The 9,426-nt window shown below is 43.8% G+C and overlaps 1 pseudogene; it reads left to right on the top strand.

The window, feature by feature from the left end:
* The first annotated feature begins 1,683 nt into the window (after nucleotides 1-1,683).
* Nucleotides 1,684-9,019, top strand: LOC101322856 (small ribosomal subunit protein uS19 pseudogene; annotated as a pseudogene).
* The last annotated feature ends 407 nt before the right edge of the window (nucleotides 9,020-9,426 follow it).

The raw sequence follows: 9,426 nt of genomic DNA, 5'->3' as shown, positions 1-9,426 counted from the left end.
TTCTCATACTCTTATGGATCCTGTGCAAAACTAGAAGGAATATACCCTCTTCTACAACAAGAATTGGATAGGATAGAGCTTCCCCAAAACACCAGAATTGCTCATATTTTCTAGGAAGCGTAAAGGCTATAGCCAGTGTACACAGTATCAGTGCAGACCCGTGGTAAGCAGAACAGAAAGGATGAAGCCTTTAGAAGGCACTTGGGATGCATTCAAACTTGGACCCCAAGGCTTTGTTGACTTCCTATATCCAAGAGTCACAGCCGCAGGACTGGGGTTTATCTGGTCCTCTTAGCCCTGATCAGAGCCAACAGTCGTAATGATTCTGGGGTCCTTCGATGGCTCTCCTCCCCAGCTATATAAACACATGGTTCTGAGGCACTTCCTTTGCCTCCTAAACCAGCACTCACAAACGCATTCCATGCAGGATTCCAATTCATCAATTTTCTGCCTGCATTTGCATGTTTGAAATGAGGAAAATATTTTAGATCTCTGTTTTTTATTCCAGATGGAATCTGTTTGGAAAAACCCAGAACTCCTTTCAGAGGCCATTGAGAGGTAGAAGAAGGTGAGGGGGTGGGGCTTCTGGGAAGGCTCTGGGGCCCCAACTTCCTCTTCAAGTAGAGCAGCTGTACTTCTACCTAATCGGGCTCCCACAGAAGGCTTCGTTTTGTTAATTTTTTTTAAAAGTCATGAAAACCAGTCATCTTATCCAGTCCCCTGGTTTAAAGGGGAGGAAATCACATTGGAGAAAGGTTAACTGATATTCCAACCTTCTCCCTTAGTCACTTGCCCAGGCAGGAGAATAATGGGAAATTCTGCTTCCAATGGAAGGGCTTCCTGCCAGGGTCTTCGGTCTCAGTGCAAGCTGCTATGCGTGGCAGCAGCTGGGTGGCTTCTCCTGTCTGTCCCCACATCTGGTAGCTCTTAACAGTGGCCACCTCCAGTTCCAGCTCATCAGTGCCTCCCCAGGGCCTCTCCTGGGACACTCCAGTTAACAGCTGGGATGGCATCTCCAGAGTTCCTCATCTCCTCTGCCAGCTCGTCTGGCCCTCTGGTTTCTGGGTAGCACCATCTTTACAGAATCAGCCCCTCTCTAGGACTCTTTCAAAGGACAGTTCTCAAAACAACATGAAAATAAAAAACAAAAAACATCCACAAAACTTATTAATGACTCTGTGAAGTGAATCCAGGGAAGCAAGTCCACATAAGGAACGCTGGCTGTCACACTTAGTTGCCCCCTCAGGGCCCAGGCCTGCTGACTCTCCTTAGCTCAGGGTGTGTACCAAGGTCTCCAAAGCTGTCCTCCCAAGGGTTGTAGGGGGAAACTTTATACTATTATATCTATGTTACATTTGTTGAGCATGGTAATAGTATTGTGATTATGTAGGAACATGTCCTTATTCCTAGAATATGTAGTCTGAAGTGTGTCTGTGTGTGTGTTTAGATGGGGAAGGCGGGGAGATATAGGCTGAGAAAGAAAGAGGTAAAGCAAATGTAGAAAAATGTCAGTTGGTGAATCGTGGTGAATGGTATATAAATGTTTATTGTACAAGTCTTTTAACTTTTTCTTAGGTTTGACATTTTTCCAAATAAATGCTTGGGGATAGGGGAAGGAGGTCTTATACAAAGGCACATTTACCCTGAAGTGGATGAAGCCTAAGTGTCAGGGTCCCTCGCTATATGGAGCCCTTCCAAGACACTGGTAGGTTAGTGAGGGTCATCAATGTAAAGAGTAGGTAAGATGCATTACTATACCAGAAAACCTGAAACACCCTGAAATCTTACAGCTTACATACAAAGCAAACTGGATAGAGGTTGTTCCAAGTTTGTCAACAACCTAAAAAGTTATGACATTACCAATTACAAGCAGCAAAGCTGACATTTTCTTAATTGTCAATAATAAAAGACAAATTTCTATCAGCCATGTTAGAGAAAGACTAAATTATCTTTCTATTCTCTCTGTAGAAAATATTACAAAATTGTTGTGTACAAAGAGGTGAACAAAGAATATAGAAGGAAAAGTATCATAGAAGTATGTCAAGTAATTAATTCAAAATATTGTTAGTTTTCTAGATATTTGTCAGCATGTTTAATAATTATATAATTTGATTTATTTTTTCCTTCTGTATATGAATTCACTGTTAGAGCCTCCCTCCTTCTAAAGTGCATGCTTTGTTTCCCAAACATGTTGATCACACAAATATATACACACAGACAAATATCAATACATGCAGCCTTTTTTCAAAGCAACATCTTTTGCGTTTAGGGTTCCTTGGAACACATTTGGAAACACTGCCCCAGAGCAAAGTTGCTTCTTTTTATCCACATCTATCTATCATGGTAGCTGCACTGTAGCATTTGATTTCCAGAAAGACATTTATTTCAAGAGTTTACTTAAAGCAAATAAACTATATTTTTCATTGATCTTATATTTACATACAATCTGCTTTATATAGCCACATTCATTAACCCAGCCAATTAAGGTCCAAACAGCACTGTGAGGGAGGCCAGACAGGTAATAAGAAAGGATTTGCCCCAGGTCCCACTTCACAAACATCCACCTCCATCTCTCCAGCCTCTGTATGGCTACTTCAATGTTCCACAGGAGTAAACTGAGGCAAGGGGGCTGGAGGTAACTTTTCTTAGAACAACAAGGCATAGGATCTGGGTTTCCATTTTGTGGATTACTGTCGAATTGGTAAATTATTTTAACAGGCTCGATTTCTGTGGCCTGCTTGTCCTTTGACAACTTGTGTTCAGTGCCACCTGGGGGAGAGACACAGAAGACTAGGGCTCACATATGGGAGAGAGGGGAGTGAGTATGAGTGTTCACCCTTCTTTGCCCTCCCCAAAGTGAGGACAATTCATCCTTTTCCCCCAATGGAAAAGGATCAGTCTTTGACATTTTGCATTATAGATAACGCCAAAGAGGTAGCCCTAAATGCTAAAGGAAACTTTCAGAAAGAAGCGCAGCTTTCTATGGGTCCCTCTTCCTAACCATCCTGCATCAGCAGAACAGAGACCAGACACAGCTTCCAGGCCCACGAAAGAACTGGAGGGACAGAGCCCCATCACAGTGCTCACTTTGCATTAAATTCTCCTGCTTTGACATGGAATTCCAGGGGCGGGAAGGGGAACCCTTCTGGTAAAAAAACTCCAGAGCTGGGCTTCCCTGGTGGCTCAGTGGTTGAAAGTCCGCCTGCCGATGCAGGGGACACGGGTTCGTGCCCTGGTCCGGGAAGATCCCATGTGCCGCAGAGCGGCTGGGCCCGTGAGCCATGGCCACTGAGCCTGCGCGTCCGGAGCTGCAACGGGAGAGGCCACAATGAGAGGCCCATGTACCGCAAAAAAAAAAAAAAAAAAAAAAAAAAAAAAAAAAAACCTCCAGAGCTAATGTTCTAATACAAAACCCAGTAACAACAACAACATAATAATAATAATAATAATGGTAAAATAACCATCATTTATTAAGCATTTTCCCAGCCACCTTAGATACTTTCCATGAATTATGTCATTCCCTATAAAAAAAAAACTAGCAAACACTTCTTCAAACACTAGGGTAAGATGGTTCCATTCATGTGGTAAAGGGTACAGAGCATTGCTCTGCTTTGACTCATGTCAATAAGTAGGTAGAGCACTCCCCTGGTTGCACAGTGGTTAGGAATCTACCTGTCAATGCAGGGGACACGAGTTCGAGCCCTGGTCCAGGAAGATCCCACATGCCGCGGAGCAACTAAGCCCGTGTGCCATGACTACTGAGCCTGCGTTCTAGAGCCCGCGAGCCACAACTACTGAGCCAGTGTGCCACAGCTACTGCAGCCCACGCACCTAGAGCCCGTGCTCCGCAACAAGAGAAGCCACCGCAATGAGGAGCCCGCGCACCGCAACAAAGAGTAGCCCCCAGTCGCCCCAACTAGAGAAAGCTTGCACGCAGCAACACCCAGTGCAGCCAAAAGTAAAATAAATAAATTTTTTTTAAGAATAAGGAGGTAGAGGAAGCTGACCCCTATGGTTGGGAGTCATCCCCACTCCCCCACCCCTCACCCCACCATGGCCTCTCCACTAAACACTCAGAGGACCAGCGATGGTGAATACATAGGCTGTGCACTGGTCACACTCAGATATTAAAGTCGACTAATAAGTAAGAAATATAATAATTATACAGTTGATACATTATGCATGTTTATTTTACTATTTAGACAATGCTGAAGTTTATACAGGTAAAACAGAAATTCACTCCTCACTTCCTCTCCTACTGTTAACAGCTCAGTGGGTATCCTTCCAGATTTTCCATATATATGCATGGAAATAATAATGGCCTAGACCGGCTCAGAAACCCTGCCTCCAAGATCATTTTTAGGAAAGAATGACTAGGAAACATTTCTGGAAAAGATAAAAAGGGTCAGAGACCAGTGTCACCACTTCATCCCTAATCATGGCTCCAAGGGATCTACCTCAGATCATATTTCCTAGAAACAGACTCCGTGACAGAGATTTGGGTGCAGAGCAAATTGGGGAGCATGCTTGGAAATAATACCTGTGACAGAGAGGGGGAAACAGAAAAGGACAGGTGGGAGAGTTGAACTGTGTGATGCAGCTGTCGCCTCTGTGACAATCCCGTAGGGAACTCAGGAGTTGAGATGCCCTTCTGAGTTGCCCCAGTTAAAGCAAGGGAACCAGGCTTTCCTATTCTCAAGTAACTAATAATTGGATGCAGGGAGCCCTTGGGAAAAGTAGTAAGATTGGGCAAGGCAGCTTCCTTCTTCCAGGGCTGGTTCCAGAGAGAGTACAGCTGTGAATCAGCAGGAGCCAACATCTCTTGGTTTTGAAGGGGGAGCTGGGAAGCCTACCGCAGCATATACTACAAGACCCTCAGATATTCCAAAACATTCTCTTCTAGAAAAAATGTTTCTCTTCTAGAAAGGATGAGGAGTAAACAGGAGGGAAAAAAACCTTGCTGAGTGAACAGATAAGAGAATGCTACAGCCCAAATGTTGACACAGCTCCTGAATCCGAAATGCCAAGGCTCATACCTAATGTTCCCACGATTTCCAAGAATATTGCACTATGCCATACCCTGCATAACAACACACACCGGACCTAACTACAGTTGCCAATAAGGAATGGCTAGGATGGCATTTTCCTCTCCTTTGGCCCAGAGCACTGGATTCCACTGGACAAGTTTCACCTGTATGATTGGAAATGAAAAAAAAAAAAAAAAAAAACTCTTTTCTTTATGAACAATAATAAAAACAATTCTAGGAGGGGAGATAGAGCAATGCAAAGCTTTCTTGGAAATCTCATTGCTGCACCAGGAGCAGATGTCCTGGGGCACAAGTTCAGTCCTGTTCTATCCCAAATAGCACTTCGGCACACGTGGATCCAGAGCTCCTGGTGATCCTGCTCGCCCAGCTGTTTTTTTTCCTTCTAGCCTCAGCAAGGACACCCAAACCTTCTGAGGGCAGGACCAGCTACAACACAGAGCTGGGACCCCAGTCAGCTGGACAGTGTTTTGTGTCCAACTACATCAACACTGGTATTCTTTGGGTGATGCTATATCAGAAATGTCTTGCTGATTGCATTTTTCTACAAACACTCATAATGAATGACAACTAACCCTTCCTAAACCAGGCCTAGGCCGGCATGCTTTCCGATGAAACACTCCAAAGTTCCTTCAAGTGGGATTTCTATCCTGTAAGAAGTGTCCAAAATTGTCACGACTGGTGTCAAAATAACACAACCATTATCAGCATTCGTGGTAAAAGTGGCCAGTAAATGTGCCTCTGGGTCTTAGGCTCATGGTCTACAAAACGGGCAGCTGTGTGCCTGCACTGAACTTGGAATAACAGGTCAGAGAACAGACAGCATTCCTTTCAGCATTTGGGAAGACGGACTCTACAAATACAAAGTAGAATTAACTGATCAACTTTGTAGCATGACCTTGTCCATCAGTTCTAGAACATGAGAGATTTCCATTGTGATGGTACAACTACCACTGAACAACTCATTGCATGCATTAATTCAGCCACTAAAGGCCTCCTTCCCCATAAGTTCATATAAATACAAATCTGCTCCTGGGGCTCTAGGACAGTCAGGGAAAGGTTAATATTTGGAGATTTATCTTTAAACATTTTTAATCCACTTTTTTACAAAGATTGGCAGAGCACTTGGCAAACTGTCCCCTTACCAGTGACTTATGAGGGACGATACTACAAAAAAATAGGGACCAACGTGTCTCAGACATCCCTGACTGATTTCTTCTGCAGCAATCTTACCTTCCAAGGGGACAAAGGACAGGCCCTACTCTACTGTAGTTAACAAGTGCAGAGCACCCACCTGGACCAGGCACCATTTGAAGCCGTTCAGCATTAAACCCTCACGACAATCCCAACTTACTACTGTTATCCCCAATTTTCAGATGAGAAAATTGAGGAACAGAGAAGTTAAGGGACCTAGTAGTCAGTGTCAGAGCTATGATTCAGAGATAAGCATCTGACTCAGGAGTCTGTGCACATAAACTCGATGCTATCCTGCCTCCAGAATGGAAGCATCTTCCAAGAAGTGCTTTTACTTTCAATCCTTTAGTTGCCTTTACTTTCCAAATTCCCTTTGAAACAGGCAGAGCCGAGGTTACCCATTTCGTGGAGACACCAGACCTACATGACTTAACTGAGTCACAGAATTAATCAGTGATTGGACAGAGAATGGAACCTAATACAACACACAGCACAGATCTTTACAATTCAACCAAGCAGACAAAAAACCAACAGACTCAAATCTGTTCCCGATCAGCAGACACCTGGACATGCTGGACAAGTGCGGGAGGTGATTGCTAAGCTCAGACCCATTATAGCCCCAAGGCACATCGCCTCCTCCCTCTAATTCATCCTGAGCAAGGCATTGAACCCATCTGGGCCTCCTTCTAGTTGCAATGACATGAGTCAATTCATTTCGAGGATAAAACAATAATAAATATTTGCATTATCCTTAATCATTGCCAAAACATTTCAAACACATCATCTCCTTTAGTCCTCCTAACAGCACTACGAAGGAAGTTTTGTAGTGTTCATTCTAGAGATGGAGAAACCAAGACTCACAAAATTTGTCATCTATCCAGTCCCATGCATAACTCAGTCTTAATGTTTGATCCTGCGCTCTCTCCACTGTGCTCCTGCAACTGTATTCTGGTTCAAGATCCAGCAGTTGAAGACCACGGTCAAAGAGAAGGCTGGGGAAATCTGAACCTGCCATCAAACCAGGGACTGTTCATCCCCAACACTTCAACGCTTCATTGTCAAATAAAAAGAATGTTGATTTCCATTATTTAACCAAATAGGATCCTTTCCATGAACATTCCAACTGCAAATCAGACTTGATGAATGACAAAAGGACATTGTTTTCCACATTTTTAATCTGTTCTGCTGGACTCCCAACCCACTGGTGAAAACTCTGAGGGACCCCAAGATGCCAGTGGTCAACTTGTGCAAATCACGTATTTTGTGATCAAAAGACTGAACTACTCTAATATCCAACTTTTTCTTGTAACTGAAACACCATTGGCCACCAAAATCTAATGGTTCTTTATATTATTAGGTCATTTATTCTCCCCAGCAACCCTGTGAGGTGGATACTATTGTTATCCCCATCTTTCTTACAGATAAGAAAACTGAGGCACAGAGAGATTAAGTGACCTGCTAGTCAGTGTCAGAGCTGTAATTCAGGACTCTGATTTGGTGGACTCTGGAATGCTCAGTTAGACAGAACTTCTTCAGTACAATTCTCTAGGATTTGAGTTGGTTTGGGGATAGAGAATGTTTTGTTCTACTTTTTAAGTTTCACTATTTATCAATAGAGTTTATCACCATCTCTTATCACTATAGTGGCTCATAAGGAGACCTCTCCCCACTACCATTAAAATAGAAATCTTCTTGGAAGGGCCAATGTCGAAAACCCTTATCAGTTATGAAGTAATAAAAAATAAGAGAAATAAGGAAAAATATAGCCTCTGGAGAGACTTGGCAATGCCCGGAGGTGACAAAAGGAAGAGCAAGAATAGATAGTAGAGGTGAAAGTTTTCCAAAAACAAATGTTACCTCTATTCTCTACCCCAGCTCTTTACAGCATAGCACATACCTCTATGAATGAACATTCTACTTACCAACTAGAAAAACACAAAAGCTGTGACTGAGTGAGTCCAAAGATGCAAAGTCCAAAGACCTGACTCTCTCTTCCCCTCCAAGCCAGGTGAGTTGCTATCCTTCTAAACTCTTGGCCTCCACAAGATCATCCCCTACCCCTGATGTAAAGACGTGTCACCATGCCTCCGGTGGCAGCCCTCCCAATCTTAGATGGCCAGGCCCAATCTTGCAGCCCACCCCTCAGCAGACCTGGTCTTCCTGGAGAACCCCACAAAGAGGGCATCCCATGTTTTCAGCTGCTGCTGCCAATTACCCAATACTTCTTTTTCTACTTCTTGGTAGTTTATTTTATCAGGCTATCTTATTTCCATGTACGTGGGCCACTCAAATACTTTTTTGAACAAGGCAAAATGTTAGTAAGTATAAAAGTTAAGGCTGCCGAAGAACTGACAAGACGGCAGAAGTAGGGCACAAGAAGCAGACCTTCCGCAAGTTCACCTACCGCAGCGTGGACCTTGATCAGATATCGGATGTGTTCTACCAGCAGCTTATGCAGCTGCACAGCACATGACAGCATCAGATGCTGAACAGAGGCCTGTGGAGGAAGCAGCATCCCTGCAGAAGTGCCTGCGCAAGGCCCAGAAGGAGGCGCCGCCCAAGGAGAAGCCAGCAGTGGTGAACACACACCTGCGGGTCATGATCATTCTGCCTGAGAAGGTGGCCAGCATGGTGGGCATCTACAACCACAAGACTTTCAACCAGGTGGAAATTAAGCCTGAGATGATCGGTCACTACCTAGGCATGCTCTGAATCACCTATAAACATGTGAAGCAGGGCCGGAAGCCACTCACTCCTCCTGCTTCATCCCCCTCAAGTAGCCTGCTTGGCCAACCAAGGCACAGATTTCTCTTTTTTAAAAAAAAAAAAAAAAAAAAAAAAGGTAAATAGGTAAGTAAATCACACCACCAATAAAGGCAGAAGTAATAATAATAGCAATAATCACAACAACAACCATTTATGAAGTGCTCCCTGCATGCCCTGTACTTTCCATACCTGATTGCATTTCATCTTCTCAACATGCCTTCAAGGTAAGTATATTTTACAGATGGGAAAACCGAGGCTTAAAGGCATTAAGTAACATGCCCACGTCAATCAAGAACTACGAATGCCCAGTTCCACCTGCAGGTCTGTCTCTCTCCAAAGCCCAGGCTCTTTACTAATATCCTAGACTCCTTGATCCACTCTACAGCCAGGTAGGCTTTGCATATAGGAGTACATTTCTCTG

Source organism: Tursiops truncatus, chromosome 14 (assembly GCF_011762595.2).
Source record: "Tursiops truncatus isolate mTurTru1 chromosome 14, mTurTru1.mat.Y, whole genome shotgun sequence".
Lineage (NCBI taxonomy): Eukaryota > Metazoa > Chordata > Mammalia > Artiodactyla > Delphinidae > Tursiops > Tursiops truncatus.
This window is presented reverse-complemented; position numbering and strand designations above follow the sequence as displayed.